The sequence below is a fragment of the Rhinolophus hipposideros genome, assembly GCF_964194185.1.
Source record: "Rhinolophus hipposideros genome assembly, chromosome: 2".
Taxonomy (NCBI): Eukaryota; Metazoa; Chordata; class Mammalia; order Chiroptera; family Rhinolophidae; genus Rhinolophus; species Rhinolophus hipposideros.
Window position 1 is genome coordinate 23,970,891 of NC_138048.1, and position 27,953 is coordinate 23,998,843.

Genomic DNA, 27,953 nt, shown 5'->3' on the forward strand with positions numbered 1-27,953 from the left:
GATTAGAATCCCAGGGGGACCCAATCCAAAGCAATTCTGCCTCAAGTTGTAAACTTGCTCATGGGTCCATCTCTAGTGCACAGAGGTTGGGGTTGGGCTGGAGAGTGAAAAAAAAAACTCATTTCTCATCATGAGCAACACAGGGCTATCATTATATGCACTGCACTAGCCCAGTGAAGGCTGGGGAGGGTGGAAGATGAAAAGATGAAGAGTCAAAAGAACTTCCAGCCACCTAAGAAAGTCAGTGGAAAGCAGAGAGGTCTTTCGTAATTAAGAAAGCTGAGACTAAGCTCTAGCAGAGGTTGACAAATGTTTCTGTAAAGGCTTAGATTTTAAATTATTTAATCTTTTCACTAAAAGCAATTAGAAGTAAAGTTCTTAAGAGTTACAGGTAATAATAGTAGGTGTATGCTCACAGCTCTAGGAAGAAATGCAGCACACCAAAAAGGATAAATATAAAATGCATTCACAGATACGATATTTAATACATATTTATATATATAATATGCATAATTTGTATAATATATATGTATGCATGAACATGTATTATATCTTATATAAATAATTTATTTAAAACAATAATACAATTTTTGTATTGTGAGAACTATAGCATGTGGAGAAGAAAATATATGATGAGGCACAAAATTGAAAAAATGTAAAATCATCTGCTTTTGCATGACTATGTACTTAGAAAATCTTTGGGATCTATAAAAATAGTGTTTTAACTAATAATGAATTTTGAAAAGTTGCAAAACATTGCTAGTAAATAACATAATTTCTGCTCATCTAAAGATACCATTGAGAAAATTAGTAGGTAATGGGAGGTTCGGAGAAAATATTTTGTATATATGACAAAGATTTGTTTCTTGGACACACGAAGAGGAAAAAGGAAACAATCCAATATAAGTAGGCAACAGACTTAATAGACAATACAGTTTTAAAAGGGTATAAGCACATCACAGTCCTCAGAAAAATACTCCTTGAAATCACTTTGAGCTAGCATTTTATAGCCATTAGAATGGCTCAAACCATAAAGACTGAACATAAAAAACATTGGGAATGTGGAGCAACTGGAATGTCTTATATTGCTTCCTGGGTGGGTATAAAGTGTTAAAATCACTTTGGAGAACTGTTTGATAAAGTTAAAGAAATATCCACACAATGACCAAGCAATATATGCCCGCAAAATCACTTGCATAAGACTGTTGGTAACAGTCTTATTCATAGGAAATAATCCAACTGTCCACTATAGTAGAATGGGTACACAAATGTCCATCAACTGTGAATGGCAAAATGAAATGGGGTATATCCATATCATGAAATATTATTCAGCAATAAAAAGGAATAAAATATTAATACACGCTACTACCTGGATAAACCTTGAAAACATATTCATTGAAAGAAGCCAGACACCAAAGAACAATGCGATTCCATTTATATGGAATAAGGATAAGCTAATCCACAGAGACAGAAAGTGATTAGTGATTTTCATGGGCTAGTGGGGAGGGTGGAAGTGAGTGCTACATGGTATGGGTTTTTTGTGAGGGGTAATGGAAATGTTTTAAAATTAAATTATGATGCTGATTCACAGTGCTGAATGTACTAGAAAACAATGGACTCTAAAAGAGCGTGCTGTATGATATTTGAATGATATATTTCAATAAAGCTGTTTAAAGAAACAAAACACATTCCCGACCAATCCACTGCCACTATAATAAGCCCAGCTCCTCAGCTGACCTTTGGTTTCTTGGTCCAGAGCTCCAGGAAGTTGGACTGTCCACCACTTCTTCACCAATCCCAGCATAGACACAGAAACTGAAATTGGTCTGTTAACAATCCTTCCAATTACTAGAACTTTTCAAGAAGAACTTGATACCCATGATTGTTTGGTCAGAGACACTTCCTGTGAGGACTATTCCTGACACTACCGTATAAATAATTTAAAATGCCCCCTATATCTGTTATCTTCGGGGATGGGAATTATTCAGCATCCCTGTGTGCAGAGCACAGTTTGTGGCAGTATGACAAAGCCAGAGGGTGCCTGTGTGGGAAGCTTCATGTTTAATGCATCCCACGAGGCCAGATCAAGTCTGGACAGGTCACTACAAATGGGCTGAACAAATGAAGGACTCTTTTCTAAATTGTCAGTTCTAAAGAACAAATTTTCATCAACTCTGCTAGAGGGAAGTCCCCACTATTTTTCTATTCTCTCTGTAGAAACAGACATTACCAAAATCCTTGTCATATGAAGAGCTCACCAAAGACTATGCAGCCCACAAACGTAGAAAAAAGTATTAGAAAATTAATTATTCAGAATGTTATATTATGTTTGATTTTGTGTTGTTTATAGTACAAGCGTTGTAAATTTTGCAGTTTGTAGTGAATTTAAGATTTCTAATTATATAGTCACAATTATATTATTATAATTAAATGAGTACAAGTTTGGCTTTATATCAAATCTTTCTTGACTTTGCTTGTTACATATGGCTTCTTGCCTCCTTTTCCCTTGTTACTCTACTTTTAACAAGATCATTTTGAAGTCTTTCTCACTTTTCTTTAGTAGTGATAGTGACAGCTTTGACTTAAAATCAATTCATTGCTTAAAACAAATGTCCCCATCATCTGTTTTACTTTTTAATATATAATATCCACATGCTTTTACCAAATGCATCCACGATTTGCTAGTTTCCTATAGTAGAAACATACGACATTCTACAACTCTTTGTGTCTTCCATGAATATGTTTTTGACCTCTCAGCAGAGAGGCACACATTTTTGCTACTTAATCCAGACACAGGGCAGCCTTGTATTAACACCACAGAATAGGGATTTGAGTTATGAAATTGTGACATTGCACACGGTCACTTTTTCCTGTTGGTAAATTATGACCAATACCATAACACAGAGTTACATGCATGTAATCTGCTGACCTTATAATCAATTTGTCCTCCTCAGACAATATAACATGGTAGCATCATGCACAGTACAGTCTTACTATCGAGTCGAGATATCAAAAGGGACAGATTTTAAAGACATAGCCAAAATAAAACACTTGCATAGTAATTGGTTTGGAATAGTTGTATTTCAAATGCAGGCATGTTTTTTCTTTATCCAGCTACTGCTTGCATGTGCAGGGGAAAAAAAAAAGAGTCAAGAAAGGGAAAATCAAATTTCTATGTTTTCTCTTTCCCTAATCTGTCACAGGCCAATGACCGGGTTAATAGCCTGGAGAAAATGCTATCTTGTCAAGGTAAACTGAACTTTTATCACAACGAGGTCCCACCATCAATGACTTGTCAAAAACAGAAAGAAAAAGAAAACAATTCTCTAACGATCTTTCTTTTTATCTTGCGGAGCACCTGCTGCCCGGAATGATGCCAACTCACTGACAGCAGGTAGTTTCTAAGAAAAACCAGCTCCATTTCTCCCTCAGGCTTCTCTTGCCTCTATGGAGACCTTGGCATGGAATCGGTCAGCAGGAAGAGTCAATAATGCCTGCTATCAACACAATGTGCCTCTGTGCATTTTTCAAGCCTCTGCTTTCTTGAAGTTTAGTCATCAGGAACCTCGCTTTTTAAATAGATTTCAGTGTCAATACGTGCTGCTTCCCACTAATGCAAAGAAATGGCCACAAAGAGCAGGATCAGATGCTGTGTCAGGATGTTGGCAGTGCGGATTCTTACGGGCTGCCCACTCATCAGGAAGCATCTTTAGAAACTGAGAAGGCTTGGATAAAAAGGATACCATTTCAGCTTATTTCTTGAAGTTTTCTCATTATCACCAGGACATTTCATATATATATGTGTGTATATGTCTGTATATATACACATATATATATATATTCAAAATGTACTCAGTTGCCTAGATATTGAGTGTCTGTATTATTGAAAAATGCAATGGCAGACTAAGGGCTACACATAATAGCTTCAGCATTTTATATGTACATGCATTATTACAGAGATAGAAACATCAGGCTGTCAATGTCTGCAGATGACATGTGTGTTTTTTTTTCTGTTTAAAGTAGGCACCATTCAATCTATAAACATGCTTACCTGCAATTCATATATAGATAGACTTTTTTGGAGGGAAGATATACTTTTTCAGGTTTATTCTCATTCTACAAAAGTCATTTTAAATTGGCCTCATGTTTTTCAAAAGTAGGTCAAATTAATTAAAAGGAACTTGAAATAATTTCAGCATCAACCTCTCTGAGCCTCGATATTATTATGAACATTTACTAAAAACGTTAAATTAGTTTTTTCTACCACAAAATATTTAAATCTTAAGTACATAATGCATTGTGCTGTGTACCTTACGGTATTGAGAGATAAGTTAACTTCTTTACTAACCAAGAGTTTAAATGCCAGTATCTAGCCGGGGACAATAGAACATAAATACTAAAGTGAGCACTATAACAAGAATATAACAACAGCAATGGAGAACAAACTGTTGATTAAAAATGATTGAGAAAATAGGGAAATTTGTGGAGGAAATATCTTTTAATCTGATCTTTGAAACATGACCAGAATGTCATCATTGAATTTGGATTGGAATTAGGACGGAGATGGTAGGGAAAATATTCCAAATTGAGAAATTGGTATGAATACTGAGGTTATAAATACCTGGCAAATTAGACAAATTAGGAGTAATTCAAGGTTATCTGTATGTATGGAATAGGGAAGAAAATGAGATATGCAATAGAGTTAGTAAATGAAATTGAATCAATAACTTATTCCCTGAGAGGTCCTTATTAAACATTGCATATGCAATTATGATTTCTTAAACTTATTTATTTATCCAGGCTTTTTTTTTTTTAACAAGCATCTGTTGATGTCCTAGTATTGGACAGGTTGTGTTTTAGACACTGGGGATGCAGCAGTGAAAAAAAAATAAATTTCTTGTTTTTCCTGGATTTAACTTTTTAGGAAAAAGACAAAAAAAAATGAATGAATAAAAAGGTACATACATATGAAGTGAGATTACCTGCAAAGAAAACAAAAAGGCAAGGTAATGGGATAGAGGGGATGGGTAAGGAATGGTACTGTTTTCTGCTGTGGTTAGCAGATTGGTTGAATGATGACATTTGAGTCAAGATATCAAAGTTACAAGGCCAAGGTCTACACAGGGGTAAGGGGTAAAATGTTTCAGGCAGAGAGAATAGTAAGTGTCAAGGCTCTGAGGCAGGAGAGAACAATCACCTTTTTCAGTTTTCTTACCAAATGAAGAGGCACCATTATTACATAACCTCTAGAGTCTGTAGAGTAGTTTTTAGTTTTCATAAGTATCTATGAGAAGCAACATGATTTAATAAGAACAATCAAATTATCCGGGCTTTAAGAAAAAGGAAAACTTTTATTTTCCATAGAATCATAGTTTCCTAACAGTTCGGAAAACAGGGTGTAACTGTGTTAGAGCACAGGGATGCAATTTATTTATTACTTTTTTTTTTTTTTGCTATACTTGAGCATAAATTATTTAGGGCAATATTCCCATAGTCATATAATTTCATGCACAACAGTTCAGTTTTGTTTCCATTAAATTTCCAGATAGTGTTGTTATATGAAAATAAACACAATGGTATAAATGCTCTCAAGTAGAAAAAAGGTAATGAATCAATTCTAATAATTGGCAATGATATGTACCTTTGTCTAAGTTTTACTTCCTTTTAAAGAACAAGAAAATTTTACAAGCATGTCATCATTTTGAATATTTGTCAAAGCATGCCAATCTCAAAGTATGGGTATTATGGAACAATTGTTTCCTGGAAAGCTTGGTAGCTTGCCTATATACAAAAAAATGAAAAAAAATAAGGAATTGTTGTTCAATTAAGAGTCCCAACACAATAAATTAAGGAGAGTTCATTCTTTAGCAAGGAGACATTTCAACATATCCAGAAACTCAGCCAAATCAACAGATTCTTTTTACAAAATAATGAACTGGTATATATATATATATATTCCTTGCAGTATATTGCTATGTCTTTGGAGTCTTGTTTTGCCAAAACCTAATGGCTCATGATTATGGATAATCAGGAGTATTTATTTATTTTTATTATTTTTTAAATTTATTTTTCAGTTATAGTTGACACTCAATATTATGTTAGTTTCAGATATACAACATTGTGGTTACTTATATACCTTACAAAGTGATCACACTGATAAGTCTAGTACTTTTCTGGCACTATTCATAGTTATTTGAATAGTATTGACTATATTCCTTAAGCTGTACTTTACATTCTTGTGACTATTTTTATAACTGGTAATCAAGAGTATTTAAGGAGGCATTTCTGATTTGGGTATAGTCTAGTACCTATCCATGAAGGGCACTATCACAAGTTAAAAAAATTGTTCCTGTAAGTCTTCAGGAACAAAAGGCTGATACTCTTAGCAGAATATCAGTAACTGACAAAGCTGAATAGCAGAGCAAATACAGAATCCTCATGAAGTCTGAGATGCTCCAGCAAGGACACTTTGTGTGATGTAAGTGTTCCTAGGATAGCCAATGTTAGCTTAGATATCACATCACTAAATAAAAATGCACTCCAAATCTCTCTTCATTAGAAGGGAAGGGGAATATGTTATTAGACACTCATATTTCTGCCCAATGAATGGAAATGTTTTTGTTCTTCTGTTTGAATTAGAGTAACATTTCCACCCAAGGAAGAAGCGTATCTCCATAGCGTGACAGAATGTAAACATAGCAGGAATTAAAGCACAGATTCTACTCAGAGTTGTCAGTTTAGAGAGAAGGGGGACCTCTGGGGTTGATAGCAGCAGACAATTTGAGATTTACCAATAGAAGCAAAGCTGAAAAGAAAACTTTGCTGAAGGCTTGAGACTTGAAGCAAACCTTGAGCCACTACATTAGCCAAATCTGAGACTAATCTACAGAGACTGAGAAGGTCCTTGATTGAAAAATAGAACAATTTTAGCAGACATAAAGGGCACAACATCATGGGACTGAATGCAAAATCTGTCCTAACTAGAGTGAAAAACCAAATTAGACTTTAATAAACCAAGTGTAGTTATAATATCTTTAGGAAAAACCATAAATTGACATCAGAAATCTATGTTGTACACACTATAGTATTTGTAGTTGTTTCTTTTCCTGATAAATAGGGATATGTATGTTTCTTATTTAAGAAACTTGATAGCATCTTGAGTAAAAGTCCCACTGCAGATATCGTCATACCTACATATTGGGGCTATGTGGACACACAATCATTTCTCTAGCGCCTGAAGAGAGTAAATGTAAATATAGATTAGTTTTTAAATATTTATATCATAGCAAGGCTTAATCATGTGTGTGGTCTCTATTTAAATCAGGCTCTCAAGGCCTCGTCCCTACCAGTCATCATTATTAAGAAAAAATTAAGCATTACGGACAAAGATGTAAAATTTTATCCTTTCCTCTTCCGCCATGATTAATTTAAGATATTCTCATTTACTTGACATTTATTTATGTACATCTTTTGTGAATATATTTATAAGTCACTTTGTTAAATAATTTGTAGTATATGAAAATATGTGAAATAGAATCTGCCCATCAAGCAAGATATTACAATTTTTGAATGTTGTTGATATAAAAATTGCCCACAAAGAAACCTTTGTTAATTGGCATTTCTAAATATAGAACTACACATGAAGGAAATATAAGAAATAGGTGTCATTATAGTATAGTCAATATGTTATTAGACACTCATATTTCTGCCCAATGAATGGAAATGTTTTTGTTCTTCTGTTTGAATTAGAGTAACATTTCCACCCAAGGAAGAAGCGTATCTCCTTCTTAACACTTGTGAGGAGGAAGTATGGGGAACATTAAATCTAGGTACACATGGTTTTAAATTTATGATTTACCAATTAATAAATGCGTATCTAATTATTGTAAATAATTTAATTATTTCTATTGCTCAGAAGTATTACTAATAATTACAAATTAATCTGAAACTCAGTTTTCAGATCTATACCATGGGGATAATACCTCCTCACAAGTGTTCTCAAAAGGTTCAATGGGCTATGGTAGACGAGAGCTGACCAGAGCTCCTGGTACACATGACATCAAAGATTTGTACTTGTTATTGTGGAAATAATTCAGGAAACAATCCAGACAATTTAAGGTCTGCTGCAACTACATTTTTTATATGGGTCTTCAGTTCTCTTGAAATGTAATTCCTGTATATACTTGCCCCAACATGAGGTTTTAAAATTATAATGATTTTGATCCTTACAAAAATAACAAAAATAACAACTATAGAATGACTCTCCTAGCTATGCTTAAAGCGTCATGTCAAGTAATCCTCATCACTACACTGAAAAGGAGTTACACTACTGTCCTCAGAATTTTACAGATGAGGAAAGGAATGTTCAGAGAGAACCAGGCACTCGTCCCAAATTTAAAAACGAATAAATGGCATAGTCAGGAAATATAAAAATAAAAGGAGTATTATGCATATAATATGCATTTGAGCATTTTAAATAAAATGTTATTTTAATGTGTCCTCATTAACATAGTTTATAACACATATCTTTGTTACTAAGAAATTGGTTAAGAATAAAAATGTGAAAATTAGAAAAATAAATTTTATATGTACAAAGTGTGTATATATGTATATATGACATATAGATTTTTTAATCAAGTGAATATCTATCACATGAACAATTATTTAGATCACTATAAATTAATCAGTTCACATAATAAAGTTGTCCATTTATTATTTCTGTTTGTGAGATGTTCAATTTTTTATAGATCAAATACATGGCAAAAGGCCTTAATATCTTTCAACTCATTTAGACCCTCATGACTAGTGATGAAATTTACCTTTTAAAAGGAAATTTAAAAGATGTGAATATGAAATAAACAATCAATAGTTTGAACTTGAAACTCACGCTTTTCAGAATATAAATCAAATTAACTACAAATTATACTCTTAAGTGTTTAATAAAAAGATCAATATCATATAAAAATAAAAACAAAATGAGGTCCAGCTTTTCCTAGAACCATGAACTAAATTTGTTGAAGAGCCACTTTTTTCTCTCAGCTGTTTCTATTTAGTGTTATGAATGTGGAAACAGTGATAGCAGACTCCTGCTATGCCACACGTGCAATACGAAGACTATGAATTAGTAATTCAAAAGTAATAATGCTCAGGCATTTTCTACTGTCTCAGCTTAGAAATATGCTGAAAAGATTCATAGAATAATGAGGATATTAGAGATTCTAAAATATGAAATTATGAAGGGCAGACATAAGTCAACAGAGATGCAGGCATTGCCAGTAAAAGAATCTGAACAAAGATGGAACAATTGCCTTGGCTATTATTGACATAACTTCAGAAAAATGCTGGAATTTATAATACTGTCGAAAAACACTGGATGAGATCTGAGAGGAAAAAAACATTGTTTCAGAAAATCAGTGCTTCAGAAATCAGAAGAAATGGAACACAGACATAAATATACTTACATGCACTAGTGATAAAGAGACTGAAGTTATATTTATTTCATTCTCAGGGTCAAAAACCACAGAATACACGGTCTTTAGAAGGATTAAACAGATTCCTCATTGTAGTCATCCTTCCAAAGAAACACAGCTACAGATGATTCTAGCTAGTACTAAACTTTAAAAAAGTACATTAAGGGATGATTTAAAGTAGATAGGAGGATATAATTAGTATAATAAAAATTGGATTTTGTTGTGTTTAGAAAACTGAGATGATTTTGAGAGGAAACAAGATTGCATTTTAAAGAATTTTTGATCTAATAAATATGCATACTTACATTGTGTGTACTATGAGCTAAGCACTGTTTTAAGCCCTTTACATATATGCCCTTAATCCTCATAGCAGCTCTGCAGGAAAGTAGCATACAATGATCCTGTTAAACAGGAACAGTCTGAGATAAAGAAAAGTTATGTATCTTGTTCAAAATCCCATAGCTAGTGAGAGGGGCCCTGTGACATAGAAATCATACTTAGTGCTTTCAGTGTTATTATCATTGCTATAATAATAAGTAATATATCTACTAATTGAGTGCTTTTTCATCCCTAAATGCTTTTTCATCCAGCGATGATTTACAGAATTCAGATACTGGTGTCACTGCAGTAAAATTCCTTGCCTAAATGTTCCCATTAAATAAGCATGTATATACACACATGTAAATACCTTAAGAAGTTCTAAGTGACAATAAATTAAAATAACTGTTATTATGTAATGTATTGAGCATGCATTTAAGTAACAACACAGTGTAGTTCTATGGAAATAATAGTTATTAAAATTTAACATCTAATCTTTTTTCTTAAATACGTCAGAGAAATCTTTGGAATTTCAAAGTAATAGTAAGATGAAACAAACAAGCAAAACTAAGCATCCTGCTTTTTAGGTATTTCATTTCATTTATGACCCATTGGATTCACCTGAGCTCAGTCAGCTTTGGGAACTTGTAGTGTCTTGATTATTATTGTTTAAAATGTTTCCTTTATGGGATTGTTTAATAAATAATAGGCAGATAATAATATATATTTTTTGACTTTATATTTCACCTTCCCAGGGTATTGCCACTTGGTTTATATGGCAGAAAGAGATAGCTGTCCACTAAGTATTTGTCCTCTCCTATGATAGAGGGGGATTGTCACAGGGAGGTAACTGCCAAGTCGGGGACTATAATTTTCAGCATCCAGAGGCCAACTTACTATGACGCTAAGATGCTTAAGTTTTAAGATCCCTCACTACCAAAGATGTCTTTCAAAGCTTTATACATCATTTTATAGCAGCAATTTGTATTTTTTTATTTTAAGAGGAGTCCTGGCATTGTATAAGCTTTGAAACCCACAAGATTTGGAGATTATAGCCTTGTCTTATATCTAGATATGGCCGCATGACATGATATGTGACTAGTTCTCATCAAATTCATCATCTCTGAAACACTTCATCTGTGAATTAAAGCATGCTTGGAATTTTGGATGGCACTTTTAAGAAGGGAGTTCTTTTTCCATGCTGGTCTTCTCCCTTCTGCTGGATAGAGGCTAAAAGCGAGAGTATCTGTCAACCGGAATGATTCTATGGTGCAGAAATTTACCACTCCCCCAGACAGTAGGATCACCCATGTTGGAATGTTATGTGAACAAAGAATAAATTTCTGTTCTTTAATGCCTTTGAAATTTAGAGGTTACTTCTTAGAAGAGCTAGTGTAATACAAACTAATAGAGGCGGTGGTCATTTGAATTGGGGCAAAAATTGCCATTTAAAGTTAAATTATATGGACTAAAATCTGTCCTTCATTATATTTGAAATCTGTCCTCTATTATATTTCTGGATACCCCAAGTATCCAGAAATTTTAAAAGAGATAGGCTATTTCTTAATCACAATACAATGAGTTTCATGATACAACTGAAGAACTCAAAGAATAGTCTTTCTTCTCCGTTTCATAATATGGATGGCCTGGAAGCATAACTGTCTATGGTAAGGAGATTGAATACTTTTTATTACAATCAAAATAAGACAATGAGAACCACGAATATGACGTGATAAAATACAGCACTAAAAATAACTTTTCATATGTTGTGAGTTATAAGGCAAGAGCAAGTTCCTTGGGGACTGACAGACCTGGGCTTGCCCACTGGGATTTCCTCTCACAACCTGGGCATCTTTAGATGAGGATCTCAATCTTCACATCTTACCTGTAGAACGATACCATCTTGACCTTTGTCTTTGTTGTTTTTGGTGGTGATGGCAGTGGTGGAGAGAGAGAGAGAGAGAGAGAGAGAGAGAGAGAGAGAGAGAGAGAGAGACAGAGAGAGAGAGACAGAGAGAGAGAGACAGAGAGAGAGACAGAGAGAGAGACAGAGAGACAGAGAGACAGAGTTTAAATGGTACCTAAAGATCTACTTAGGCATTAGGCCACAATAAAAACATGTTAAATAAAATAAAAATCATTGAATTGACTTTCCTTAGCAGAGTTTGAAAATGTGGCTGTTAGTGTTTCGTGAGCCAAGCAACGCATGGAAGGACAATGCTAGAAGGATCTATTCCCATTGAAGGATCTATTCCCACTTGACTATAAAGTAAATAGCAATATGACAAAAAGATATGCAACTTGCATAAGATCACAGAGCAGGGATCCACTAATTCTGCTTTGTGAAGTATAAGAAAAGAACTGCATAGAATTAACTCGACAAAAAATGATGGCAAAGGAATAATATGCGTGCCATTGAGATGTGAACATATTCAATGGAGCAAGGCAAGATTTAAAAGATCCCCGAGACTAGAGCAAAATGTAATTAGGTTCAATCTCTCTGAAAAGGTCTCTGATGGTAATGTGGCAACGGGAGTGGAAACAAAGAGATTGATGAAGGAGTCCAGGTAGGAGACAGTTTCTGAGCTGGACTGAAGGCACTGGACATGGAGAGATGAGTCCATCAGGGCTCACCCTTTCCTCTACACGGAAAGCCCTTTCTCTTCCCCCACCCCACTTGGACCAAGCTCAGACTCTTCATCCAATTGCTGCTCCAAGGCCACATCCTCAGGAAGAGTTCCTTGACAACACAGGCTGTGTGAGAGTTACCTATCGGCACGTACTACCTCTGTCATAGTACATCTCCCATTACGTATTAAATGATAAATTACTTCAGCTCATTGTCTCACGTGAGCATATGACATATAATACAGCATATGACAGAGTGGAGGTAGAGAGTGAATCAGACAAGAATCTTAGGAATAGGTGAAACTGGATTAAAAAAAAATGAAAAAGTAAAAGAATGTGGATTCAGAGCAATGGGCGAAGGAATTCATGCAAGTGGACACAGCACAAGGAAAGCATGGATGTTGGAAAGCACGGCGTGAGTGCAATAAGATTTTGAGTTTAGTTTAATCATGTGGTAAGTGAGGGTGATGAGCTGGAAGCCTACTTGAGGAAAAAGATTGAGGTCTTATGATTTAAATTCTAGACTAGGAATTTAGATATTTATTGTAAAAGGAATAGGCAGCCTAAGAAAGTAGTTTTCAGAATGTAAATGACACAAAACTGTGCTTCTAAAAATTACTCTTGCAGTGATGGATAGGATGGGTTGTAGAGAAGATTCCTTATTGGGAAACTTGTATTGGCAAAATGGAGCATTAATACCCATACATCAAGGCATTAAAATATGTTTTATTCATTCTGAGGATGGCAGGGAAGGCTCTTGCACTTCCTATTAGGTGTACCAAAGGTGTGTTAGTACAAATACGTGGTGTGTATAAAAGAATGCATGAAGATAAAAGTGCATCTTGGAGATAAAATCTACTGAGTTGACACAGAATCTTGTGATCTGCCAGTGAAAGGCAAACAAAGCCTGTGTCTGCCAAATATCATGCAGACAGTGAGTATCCATGGCTCCATATTGACAGAGTTGAGAGCTTGCATTGTGGAATGCAGGTGAAATATGAAGCGGATTATGTTTGAAATAAAAAGTCCTTGTTTCTCTGCTTCTGTCCCCAAGTATTCTCTGCTCACAGTATTATTATAAGAAAGAACCAAGGAATCTCTTCTTCCAAGGCAATAAAACTTTAACATAGTTTTTAAATGCTCACTTAGGTTAAGTCAGAAAGCCCATAATGGGTAATAGCAAATCGGGATAGCAATTATTCTGGTCTGACATTTTGGGGATTATAATTAAGCAATTAGGCACAAGCCAAGGATGTGTTACTTCAAGATAACACAATTCTTGGATAGTGCTGTGAGACATAAGGGGTGAATTAGAGCCTCCAATGATCTGGGAAATGTGTTATCTCTCTGTAGCACAACTCTGCGTGTATTCATGCCATATACACAGTGTTAGATGCACTACTTGTGTGTGGATTGATTGTATCATGTAAAATGTGTGTTTAAAACATGTTTGCTCTTGTGAGGTGACAATGGCTGCTGATTCAGAAGCATCAGTCTTGACATTATCAATTGATAGGTAGATGGGCTGTGACTTCACCACTGAGAACCTTTATCAGAGATATGTGTCCAGGGAGCTGGAGACCATCCTCTTAAAACAATCCTGATTCTATTCATTTCAGTGGACCTGTTTTAGTGATTCCCTCAATGTGGCACTTCTATATTTCTGTAAATAAATGGAGTAAGGTAGTTTAAAACTGAATTTTTAACGTGGAGCTTTTTATCCTCCCTTCTATATTATTTGCCTGGTTTTCATAACGTGGCGACCAGTTACTGGGTTTGAATTTGATTGACAGGAAGTGATTTCTAGTTCAGCCACCATCAAACCTTGGCACTTCATCCTGGAAAATGTTTCAGTAGTTAAAGAGACCATGTTGGACAAAGAATCCTTTAAACCTGGCTCTTTCTTTCTCCTAGTGAGTACCCCAGGGAGACACACCAGGTGACAAGAAAGACCCATCTTTAATCTGTGCTGCTGAGGGAAATCAAAGGGAGTAAATTAAAACCAAGAGTAGCTTCTTATGCTCATCGGAAATCCTTTTTTTTCTGCTCCATTTGATATAACAAATAAGATCATCAAAGTAAGGCAAGCACAGGTTCGACCCTGCTGCTCCCTGACCATGGCTCTTTCTCTGCTCTCACAGCCTCCCCTGGAATTTCTTGTGATGTCAGATCACAAAGCTACATGAAGTGCTCATACCCCAGGAACAGTGAGGACATTGTATTTTTAGATTCCTTTTCTGTGACTCTAGTAAAATAATATGAAATTCTTTCATGGCTCTGTTTAAGGGTTTTGATAAATCTGTTGTATTTCAAAGCAGGAAAGGGGTAATAACAAAAAATTTCTGTCCTGACTGATTCTAGCCATGGAGCATTCTCAACAATATCTGCAGGGTCCCAGTGGCAAGGTGCCAGCTGGTGTTCACTGAGGAAAGATGTAGGGAATTTCACCCCACCCAGTAGGCATCTATCTCCAGATGTATTACATAAAACATTTTACACAATAGGCATTTTCAAATATGAAATTATATATCCTATAATTTGGGGTTCTTATAATATCCAAGAAGATTTAAAAAAACAACAACACTCTTTATGTGTTCCCTAAAATTAACATTCATTACTGAACACTGATGAAACTGTTTCAATTAAAAATTAAATTTAGGAATGGTGATAACATATTTTCAAAACTATGATCAATATTATTAGTAATGCTAACAAATAGTCCACATACTAATGAAAACACCTTTTTAAAAAGAATCTAAACATTCTCATCCCTTGGTTTTCCAAACCCTTTAAATTTTTATCTATCTGTTAAAAAGTGTTTACTATGTGCTTAGATTTTCAGTCAGACTGGTCAGCATTATATATTTAAATAAAAGGTACAAATTGTGTGATAAAAAGAGGCATAATGGGAACTAAGTGGATTCAATCATGTATTCATTTATTTAATGCATTTTATTTGTGTGCCTATTATATGCCAGGCAGGCTTCTAGGTACTGAGAGTGCAGTGATGATTTTCCAAGTGAGTCATTTAGATTTTTACATAAATCTTTCTAATAAATGGCTTTTAAATATTTAGACTTATTTGAATATTAGAAAAGTACACTTAAAAGACACAACATATCTTTTGTCCAATTTATTGAGGTAAAATTAACAGATAACATTGTAACATATTTAAAGTATACAATGTGACAATTTGACATATATTTACACTGCGACAGAATTCCCACAATCAAGTTTATTAATCATCTTCCATTGTTACCTTGCAACATATCTTTATTGAGTGTCTAGTCTTTACCAGTCTTTGGGCTAAAAACTTTAGACGATACTTATACTTAGTGTATACCTTGCTGCCTTCCATGAACATAGAATCCAACAGAAAGAAAACAGCAGTTAACCAATACTCATAATACAAGGGAAAATATGCTTTAGAATGAAAGTAACAATTGAGTGCTAGGAGATTCGAGAAAGGTCAGGCTGGAGGACATGACACAAAAAGGCTTTGGACAACGCAGGCAGAAGAAAGAGCACTGGCAAAATGAGGAAAACCATGAAGTAAAACTTTTGTTGTTGTTGTTGAAGAAATAGTCTGCTTTGTCTGAAGCATGGGCTGTGTATGGATAACAGAAAATCTACTTAGGAAGGCTAGAGAAGGTCCCATTATAAAACAACACAAGAGCCAGGTTAATCAGTATATGTTTTGCTGTTAGCAAATGGCCAGTAAGAAAGTGAGAAAGGCAGTGTCTTGATCAAGTACTGTTTTAAAGGATAAGTCTATTTTTTTTAGTGGTTTATAATATTGGGGCAGAAATAAAATGAAAGCAGAGGAAGTACTTGGGAAGTTCTTGTAATTATAATCCAGAAACATCATGTGAGATTAGATTGTGGGAAATTAGCAGCACAACACCCCCAATCTGCCTCTAATCACAAGCAGTCACATCACTGACGACTCTGTGTCATAGGCTGTATTTCACTTCTTCAGGGAGGAAAAGCAACAAGGAAAACAAAAACAAAAACGGAGTGGATACCTTCAGAGACAAAAAGAATATCTACCTGCCGTATGAGTGATGAATGAATTGGAAAAGGAGATGAGAAATCAGTGAAGATGATGAGTGAGAAAAAGTTCCTGAATTGGGCAAAATCTCAGCAGTCAAGATGTTATGTTACTTCCTTCTTGAAATGTCCCTTTGTTGTATTTTAATATTGTATGTGGGGACATTTGTGCTCAGAATAGCATTTCAGTGAAGTTACAAATGCCAAATCATGCCACTTCATTCTTTACCCTTAAGTAGTTGGCACTGACCTTCAATTTCCAGACACATTATATTCTTTACACTAGTGCGTTGTCTTTAGTTTGTTTCTTTTTAAACAAGAGTGTTCAGGGAACCAGTACCATAAATCGTCTTTCAGTGATATTTCTTTTTGTTGTTTCTTGGGTTATGTAACAGTGTAAAGCAATATGACTTTTGCCTTACCACTATTTTTCCATTGACTCCTGTGCACCTACAATGATGGTCATCTATGTCAAAAAGGTAGAAAAACTCGCCTCTATCATGATGCAACACTACAAAAATAGGCCCACGGATGTCAATTAAAATACATAATGACACGAAAAGTGAATCATTAGTATTTACATGTGTGGCTTTTCCCTTTCAAGGAAAAGTATTGCAATTCTTCTTTTAATCATTATATTTCACTCTACACAGTAAACTGAGATTGAGCTGTTTCAATGGACAAAATTGTACAATTCAGACAAAACAGATTTTCAAAGTGGCATTTCAAGAAGCTGAACTCACCATTTTTAATAGATCAGGGCACTCAGGCTGTGATTCTCATATTTAAGAATAAAAGCTACTGTGCAGTGCAACTGTTCTTTATTTTAATTTGTGCCTCAGATGCTTTGTGAAACACAAGTTCATTTAAAATTAAGGATAGGCATTTTTTCCCCTCATCATTTCCATTTCATCATATGCAATTCTCAATCACAATGTAGCTTGCTTGAAGCTACAAATCCTCCAAATTGTGGGGTTTGTTGCCAGCCTGTTGAGAGGGAAATTAGATATAGAATTTCTGTCTTCTGTTAACGTTAATGGCAGTTGCATGCCTAATTCCCTTAGAAGCCAGGAACAAATGCATGCTTATGAGTCAGCATTACTGGGTTTTCTGTGTCTTTACCCTTTTAAAGTGTCATTAGTTTGAATAATAGCCAGTCCCTCTGGTTCCTTAAAACCAAGCCCCAGCCACTGTATTTGGAAACTCTGTAGTATTTCAGTTCTCACAAATACCCTAAACTATCCTCACATCTGAACGCTACCGTATGTTATTCACTTTTGTCCATTTGGGATAAAATTCAACCTCCCATACTGCTCAATATTTATGTTTTCACTTTACCTTTTTATATTGAAAGGGTAATATACATTAAACATTGAGATAACTTTTTGGGGTTTGTTTTAAAAAAGTATTAATCTTTATTTGAATCCTAAGAAATTTATTAACATTTTCTGTGTATTTTCTCTAACTATACTAGTAGGGAGTATTATTCCTTCCAGGCAAAATTATCTAAAACAATTCTGTTCAGTGTTCTCATTCCTGAAGTATTTGCTCCTAGTAATATTACACTGACATTTATTCATTGCTGAATACTTACTTGCATTACGATTTTATGTCATAAGTAGAAAAAGGGCATCTTTTTGTAGAACGTGATGTTGTAAACAAGAGTTTCAATATCAACATGGACTTCCAAAACACCTCATCTGTATTTTTTCCTTTAATCAAAGATTGTTTTTAGTCTTATGGAATGGAAACAATTTAAAAATATGTTTAAAATACAGGCCAATAACATTAGGAGAGGTGAGTGTTCTTTTTCTCACCACAAGCCAGCTGTTGTATATAACTTTATTACTCAAAGTGTGGCCTCATTTGTTACACATGTGGAATCTAATCCCTGTCTTACTCCTTCTACATCTGCCGATTAAAGAATTCCACAGTTTATTTTCAAGCACTTAGACCTTACGGTGCTCTGTAACACTGAAACAAACTCTAAGCCCTCAGAATTCAGTTACTTTTGATGCCGGGATTTTTCTATAATAGTCCATCTTATATAGTAACTTGTCACCATCCCTTAAGCTATAGCAATCACCTTTTACTGATAAATGTATGCATTTTCTTCTTATAACACAGTAAGAGCTCCTTGAGAGCAATTGAGAACTTGAACAGTATATGTTCTGCAAACATTGTAAACAAGTACAGTTGACCCACTAGGTAATAACTTACCACATTGGTTCTCAGATTAAAGGTGCATAGGAATAACTGTAGAGTTTATAAAGTGTAGAGTCTTGGGCCCCATCCCTAGATATTTCTGTTGTATTAGTCTAAATTGGTATGCTGGAATCTGTATTTTTTAAATTACCCCAGATGATGTGAGAGTTCCTTGGACAACATTTTGAGAAAAATGACCTAATGCTTAATTTATGTGCCAAGTTTGTTCTTTTCATTCCTGAGCTGTGTGGCACAGTTCAAAGTTACCACAATTTTGCATTTTGTAATTTAGGCAAAAAAAATGTGGAAAATAGTTAGAAAAAATACCATTGGGTCTTAAAAATTTATACTTGCCCATTGATAAAAATATCAGTCTCCATTAATATAACTAGGGGTAATTGTACAATATTATTTCAAAAGTTATAACCTAATTGTTCTCATTAACAATAGCTTATTGTTCAATGTAGATATTAACTTTTTTGTTTTATTTAGGGTGGTGTATCATAAATATTTAAAGAAATTATTAGGTTGTCTTTTAAAAGTTTGCCATCAAAGTAAGGATTAAAATTAATGTTATAGTTCAATATTTGAACTCTTGAATAAATAAGAGCTCAACAGCTAAAATGTTATGCTGTCAATCTGTCTCTACCTAGAAATTTTTTAAATCATCTCAAAGTTGAGCATTTTGAAGGCTCATTCATTTGAAAATGCCAATTGAAGTTATAGAAATAAGTATATTGCTAAGGGCAAGTCTACGTATAGACAAAAGAATGCCAAGCACCAAACTTTTCAAAGAGGGAATACACGAAAATCAAGAGATGAAGAAGAGACTACAAATGACCTTAGAAATAAGTTACTAGGGGAATAAGATGAAAACAAGAGGATATATTTGAAATTAAGTTTCAGCCACAAAAATAAAAATAGCTACACCTCCCTTGTGTTTGGGAAACTTAGAAAATGTCCTCTTAGTTACCCCTTGAGCTTAAGAGAAACTAAGATTGAAAATAATAAATATTTATTACAAAATGTCCATCAATATACCAGTTTTCACAGCCTGACGCATCTATAGAGGGTGGTCTGAGGAAAAAAGATAGCCTTAAAGTGCAAAAAAGATAACTGAAAATATGTGTTAAATACAAGAGGCTAGAAATAAGCATAACAAGTTAAACTTAAATAATGAAGAAATAATAAAGTTAAGAATTATGAAGATATAAAAATAAATAATATATATTTGTTGTATGTTGACATATTGAATACTGATCTATAGGTGTTTATTGAATTTACAAAGAATAGTGAATGAGGAAAATATTATTTCAGGATTAATTAATTATTTTAAAAGAAAATAAAATTAAAGCACCCAGGACAGTATCCTGTCATGGAAGTGAAAAAAAAGAACTGACAAGAAAGGATAGTCAAGTGCTTCCCAGAGAGAAGTAGATTAAGGCCTAAGAAATTTCCACTTGATTGTGGGACAAGAAAATCAAGTGACTTTTGAGGTAAGAAGAAGGCAGGTATGAATCAGGCAGCAGTGATTTAGAAATAAAGAATATGTCAAGAATTGAAGACTGTCAGCAAAGATAGAGTGCTTAATACTTTTTGCTGTAAATGGGAAGGGTGAGAGAATGTGGGAGGCTAGTGGGAAACACGAATAGAAGGAAGTTTTTTCATGTTTAGCAGCATAGTTTGAAGACACAGGAGAAAAAATAGTTGATGGGGCAAGATCATGGAGCATGCAAGAGGGGAAGGGAGAGTGAGATACAGAGATGACATAGCCACTGGAACAAAAGAAGAATGGCAAGCACAGTAAAGTTGTAAGTTTGTCAGTTCTTTGACGATGGCTCTAAGTTTCTTTTGAAGCAGGAAAGCAAAATTGTATGCTGAAATAGAGAAGTTGATAGAGTTGGAGTTTGAAGAAAACAAGGGACTTGGAATAATCACACTGAGGAATGAAGATGCAAGTGGATCAGAGGAAGATCACAGAATAGCCAGACATTATTGAGTTTGGATTACTATGAAGTCATAATGAGCTTAATCTGGATAATTATAAAGTTCTTCTCTATCTCTATCCAGCAAGCTGGGTGAGGTTATATTTATCAAAGGTTGGGATTCTCCAGGCAGGTTTGACAGAAAAACAGTGGGTAAAGGAAGGGGTGGACCTTGAAAAGAGAATAGTTGAAGTTGTGGACTATGAGATCCAAGCTGAATGAAAAAAAATAAATGGTTCACAAAAGGGAATGATATTTTAGGAGGAAATGGTGAAAGCAAGTAGATTTGAACAAGTAAAAAAATTAGAGGGTACGATGTTAAATCCATTAACTTCCTGGACAGTGAATAATCCATGATGGTTGCAGGATTTGGAGTGAGAAAATCTGGGAGCAATGTGCAAAGAAGCTGATACCTAAAGGGGCCTGAACTGAGGTTGAGTCAGCTAAAATGTGGCAAAGGTTTTATGTATACGAAGGTGGAGGAATATAGATGTCTCTTAGTACAGAGAAACACATTGATATCTCTTTCACCCTGAGTGGAGAGGACTCTAGAGAATGAGTAGTTTGTACTTGAGAATGTGAAGTTATAACCTCAGTGAACAGCCAGATTTTACTTAAGGGGAGTAGAGAGAATATTCTGAGAGGAGGGTAAGAAAGTAGGCAGTTTGCTAACCAGGGAATGAAAAAATTTAGTAGAGGTGGGGTAAAATCAGATGGTCTGTCAGTTTGAAAGAAAAAGCAGAGGATGAGAATGGAGATGAAAACAGTACTGGAGAGGTTTAGTCATGAGGAGTGAACTGAGGGTCTAGAAATGGAGGTATGGAGGGTTAAGGAGTCCACAATATTGTCAGTTTGGTGGAATCCAGGGCTTTTGGTGGGAGAAGAGTTTTGAGGCCTAAACTTACATAACATAGTTTCTTACAGTTCTCAGCAATATCCTAATCTCTGCTGTGGAGACTTTCCCAGATTGATTCTGACCTCCAGGAATCAATTATTTCTGATAAATGTGTTACTTATCTTTGCTGTTATGGACTCCATCATTTTTCTGTAGGTAAGGTGAGAGTGAGCCATTTAGAGTTAGAATTTATGCAGGATAAAAGATTGAGAGAGCATGGTCCTGCTTTCAGTTTCTCGATTAATTCATGTTCCTTCCTGCCCTGGGTCCTTTGCACATGCCATTCCTTTGGCAGAAACACTCTTGCTTTTTATTGTCTTGGACAATTCCTAGTCATTATCTCAGCTAAAATGTCACTTCCAAGTTAGTCTCTCTCTTTCTTTTTCTCATAGTACTATATAATTTTTCTTTACGGAAACCTTAATTTGTCTTTTTGTTGTTGAGTTTTATCAGCTCCTTATATATTTTGGAAATTAGCCCCTTATTGGAGGTGTTGTTTGCAAATATGTTTCCCATTTTGTTGGTTTATCTCTTTGTTTTGTTGATGGTGTCTTTTGCTGTGCAGAAGCTTTTTAGTTTGATATAGTCCCATTCATTTATTTTAGATTTTACTTCCCTTGCCTTTGAGGTCAAATTCATAAAATCCTCTTTGAACCCAATATTCATAAGTTTAGTACCTATGCTTTCTTCTATGAAGTTTGTTGTTTCAGGTCTTATGTTTAGATCTTTGATCCATTTTGAATTAATTTTGGTATATGGTGACAGATAGCAATCTAGTTTCATTATTTTGCATGTGGCTTTCCAATTCTCCCAATACCATTTATTGAAGAGGGGAATACTACTCTGCCATAAGAAAATATGAAATACTGCCTTGAGATTATTATGCTAAGTGAAATAGTCAGACAGAAAAAGTCAATAATATGATTTCACACATATGTGGGATATAAAACTGAAAGCAACAAAAGAACAAGACAAACAAATGAAGAAAAATTCATAGACACAGACAATAGTTTAATGGTTACCAGAGAATAAGGGGCGGGGGAGGTAGATGAGGGTAAAGGGATCAAATATATGGTGATGGAAGGAGAACTGACTCTGGGTGGTGAGCACACAGTGTGATATATATAGATGATGTATTATAGAATTGTACACTTGAAACCTATGTAATTTTACTAATCTTTGTCACTCCCATAAATTTAATTAAAAATGAAATAAAATAAAGAAAACATAATTAAATTATTATTTGCCTTAATCATACATTCAATATCATTCTTACTCGCTCTTCTGCCTATAAAGGCAGGAAGCAAGAGTGCTTTTTTTTTCACTGAAAAATTTCTAGAACTTAAGACAGCACCTGGCACAAAGTAGATACTTTGATTGGCTGATTGAATAAGCACAAAAATGCCATGTGTTTTTACATGTGTAATAATGAAAACTCATGACTATGAAAGTCTCTTGTAAATCCATTACAAATTATTTATTATAGTACTGTACAAATATTTGAATTAAAAAGATGTGAAGAAATGAAAGATTATTTCTGATTAAACAATATTCTCTCATTCAAATTAAGCTAGTTTACTATTTGATAACAGTTAAAACACCAGAATTACAATCCTCACTGTATAGCATGAAATCAATTCTTTGTGAAACTAAGATTTGCGCCTGTACATTACGTAATAGAAAAAATGTGTGCCAATACAAGCTTATACCAACAAGGTTTTTCTCAAAATGTGTACAAACAGTAGTTCTTCCGAAGGGGTGGAGGGTTGAACACTATTTTATAGACTATTCTGAAGGAGCTATATACTACATCTAGTTCTCAACAAAAGAAAAAAAAATGTTTAAAATGAAATTAAATGTCTCTTAAAGAGCTTCTTCTTGATAAATTGGACAAGAGAAGCAGTTCCCGTAAGATATCTAAATATGAGAATAAAACCACATAAAGAAAATCTGTAAAATGTTATGCTTGTATAAGTTAGAATTATTTTAATAAAGCCCATTAACTGATGGGATGTATGGCTATTTTTCTTCCAGATAAAAAGCATTAGAAAAAAAGTCAGTTGGGAAATGGACTGTTTGGCTTACTGAAGGAGTAAACACTACAGTAGACTTGTCTATTAGAGAATTAGTTTCAGCACAGTTAAGGGTGATTTTTTTTTCTAAATCAGCAATACAAACAAAATGTACAAAAACTGCCATTCAGGGCAAAAATAAACCTAAAAATTCAAGAAATTAAAAGCTGGATGGGAACTCAGGTGATTGAATATATTGATTACCAATTTTGGTCAAGGGGCTACTGAAATAAATGAAAAGAATCCTCAGAAAATTCTCTTCCCAAGTACCTAACCATACCCAAAAGGATAAGAAAAAAAATCAGTTTTTATTTTTTTTAATTTTACTTTTCAGAAGGAAGTCTTAGACAAGAAGTCAATTTTACAACCAATTATCCTAGACTTGTAAAAGAAACTATCTACAAATTAAGAAGACTGTATTCTTGAATGATTATAATGTTTGTAGGATCTACTTAAATGTTTTTTTAAAGACCACTTATTATTTTCTGGTTACAGAGTCATATATTGTTATTGTACAAGTTAGTAAAGTTAAGAGAACAAATAAGGAAATTGAAACCACACGTGATCATTTAGTCCCACATGAAGATAACTAATTTAAAATTAAAACCAGCATTTGCAATGACAGCATCCTCACATTAATACTGTGGATTGATCAGAACAGAGGCAGTAAGGCAGAAGGGCCACTTATAACTTTAGGATTAGACCGTAAACATGCAGAAAATAACCGCATGACTGTACAGGGGTAAAAGCCATCAAATTTTTAAATTTTTCCGTGATTCCTTCTACAATTTTAGTCAGCTACAGAAGTAGCTGGGAACACACACACACACACACACACACACACACACACACACACACAGAAGAGATTAATAAAATAGAAGCTGAAAATACTAAACACAGAGGAAAACAGAAATAAAACCAATGATTAGTCTTAATTCTTTTAAAACTATGATAGAATACTTAGAATTTAGTAATTTTAAGCAAGAAAAAGAAATTTCCAAATGCACGATTTTGTGACTGAGGAAACAGATATAACCATAGATATAAAGCATACTAAACACTTTTAAATGAGATGGAATAGACATCTGCCACTTTTCTCCAGTCTTGCATTTATTCTTCCAATTTTTTTTTTTTTCATGAAATACTCACTGCCCACATTTCATTCAGAGAGGGACAGTTTCCATCATAAACTCCAGCTTTTGACATATGACTTAAGACACATTTCAATTTACTTGAATTTCCACCCCAACCCCACAAACTGCCTCAGGAATTAGGCATGTGAATCAATTTAGGTCAGTTCCCAGTTCAGGCTGGGGTTTTTATGGACACAGTTAGAAAATAGTGCTTTTTTTCTGCTGAATTTGAACTAAATGGACATAAATCTAGAATTATCTTCCTTATTGAAAGTGAAACCAATAGATCATGATACACTCGATTCCCTGGATCTTAAGTTTTAGGCATCCAACATTATCCATGGACTTCATAATTACACAACCCAATGCATTTGTTTTCCACCCTACCCCAAGACAGTTGAAACCAGGTTTTCAGCTACTTTCAACCAAAGCAGTTCTGACGATCTTTTAGCCTATATGAAAGTTTATACCAACAAATTTTAAACTCTATGTACAAGAAAAACTAAATTATCAAAGTAGATTTAAGAACACCTAAAGATTTAAAAAGAATTACACTACCCACATGTATTCATCTTTTCCCATTAAACTTAACAGATTCAATTGGTTTATAGTAAGTTATTTCCACTTTTTAAGGAATTGCTCATTCCTATGAATTATCTTGGATAAGAACGAGGCCAATTCAATACAGCCATTGGCCACATGTGGCTCTCGGGCACTTGAAATATGTCTAATCTGAATTGAGGTGGACTCTAAGTATAATATACACACTGATTTCACACAGGAGGTAAAAAAAGGAATATAGCATTTTTAATAATTTTTATATTGGCTGCATGTTGAAGTGTTATTATTTTGACATGTTAGATTAAACAAAATATATTAAATTAATTTTATTGTTTTCTTTTTACATTTTACTGAGAAATTTAAAATCACATACATGGTTCGATTTGGAGGCCTGCATTATATTTATATTAGACAGTGTTTGTTTAGAGTATATAAAAGTTTTTTAAGCCTCCTCAGTAAAATACATTTTTCTTTTTTTTCTTTTTAAATTAAAGTTTATTGGAGTCATATTTCTTTTCATTTTTAAATTTATTGGGGTGACAATTGTCATAGATTTACATAGACAAATTACATAGATTTCAGGTGTACAATTCTGTATTACATCATCTATAAATCCCATTGTGTGTTCACCACCCAGAGTCAGTTCTCCTTCCATCACCATATATTTGATCCCCCTTACCCTCATCTCCCACCCCCCACCCTCCTTACCCTCTGGTAACCACTAAACTATTGTCTGTGTCTATGAGTTTTTCTTTATACTAATATTTTAATTGCTATTTTGCAAATGTAGCATCATCATAATATGTAAACACTGATATGAAATGAAAATAAACAGACACTGCCTTTGTGATATGGACTACTTACCTTATGTATGTCAGGCCTAGCGGAAGTCTGAAAATCTTGACAAAAATTGGTTTGTCATTATGAAAAAAAATTTACTGACACATAACGGTGTTCATTTATCTCAATTGGTTAGAGCACGGTGCTAATAACACCAAGGTTGTTGGTTTGATTCCACATGGGCCACTATAAGCTTCACCCTCCCCCCCCAAAAAAAATACTGACACCTACATGTAGGACTGGTTCTAAGAACAGTTTGATTCAAAATTCAAATTGTATTACCAAGTCCACATCTTCGCTCTTGGTTGGCTCTGTACTCAGGTTCTGATTGGTGGCCCCATTGGCTTCGGGCTCAGAGCATGATGACGTCAAGTCCAGTAGATGAGAATTCTCATCTTCGCACAAGTCCTTGAAGTCAGTCTCTGACATTGGCTTGGATTGGGTCACTTATGTTTTGTGGAGGAAAGTAAAAGACTGATTTCATGTTCAAATATAAAACTTAAAATTACGACCTTATGGCAGACACTACAAGTTGTCCCTCAATAGCTACTCTCAGTTTCTTACTTAGTAATGCGACTCTGATTTTTACTAGACACAATAAATAAACATCATATTTCCCAGAGACCCTTATAGCCAGGTGAGTACAGCTGATTAATTCTAGCCAATGGGATGGCAAGTGTTCTCAACAGGAATGAGTGTCCTTCTTTGTCCTTGTTTCCTTCCTCTAGGCTGAACTGCATATACCAAAATGTGTATGTATTGATTGAGTTTAAGCAGCCTCTTTGACCACAAAGTGTAACCAGGTGTGGAGGATCACAGGACGATGTTATCTAAGGCATCTGAAAACTTTCATATAGACTTGGACTGGTTTTGGATTACATGAGACATATAAACTTCTATCTTGTTTAAGACACTGTTATTTTGGGTTTTCTGCTATTCAAGAATAGACCTAATTTTTACGGATGCAATCCAAAACTGTTGATGTGGTGCAAGATCCAGGTCATGGACTTTGGATAGCTATTAATATTAAGGAAGAGTATAAATCAAAATTTACTCACACTTGTTTTTCTGATAAATATTTGGTTTGATATTTTTCTTTATTTTACTGTCTATTTTTTAGACATTCTATTTTTCTTTACATTCATATTTTTATTAGAGTTAATGTTGAACATGTTTTTAAAATTTTAATGTTCAATAGTTTATTAAGATAACTTAAACAGTATTTGTTAAATAATATTATTCTTTAACAGTAATTTATCATTATGCAATTTGGGGAGGGTCACCTTGATTATTCAACTTCACACACATTTTTTTTCTAGTATTTATTATGAACATCTCTGCAGTTATTTAATTAATACCAAAATTCTTATCTGGACATGATGTTTCACATGTCCTATCTTAGTGTTTTTGATAATATCATAATTTTGTATAAAAATATGTGTGAAATAAAGATGTATGTGTATAAATAAAATTTAGAAATACAAAAACTTACATTAATTTGAAGGACAGAGTCAATCCAACTTTATGCAAGTGATCAAACCACAGTGAAATAACTTCTTGTCTTCTACTTAGGAAAGAATTCAGGAATAAAGCAGGATTAAATCAGTTGCTTGAATACAGTCAATGATATTGTAATAATAATGTATGGTGCCAGGTGGAAGGATCACTTTGTAAGTTATATAAATGTCTAACTACAATACTGTATACCTGAAATGAATATAAAATAATATTGAAGGTAAAATCAAACAAACGAACAAACAAAAAACAGTTGCTTGATTAAACTGGTGTTAAATAGG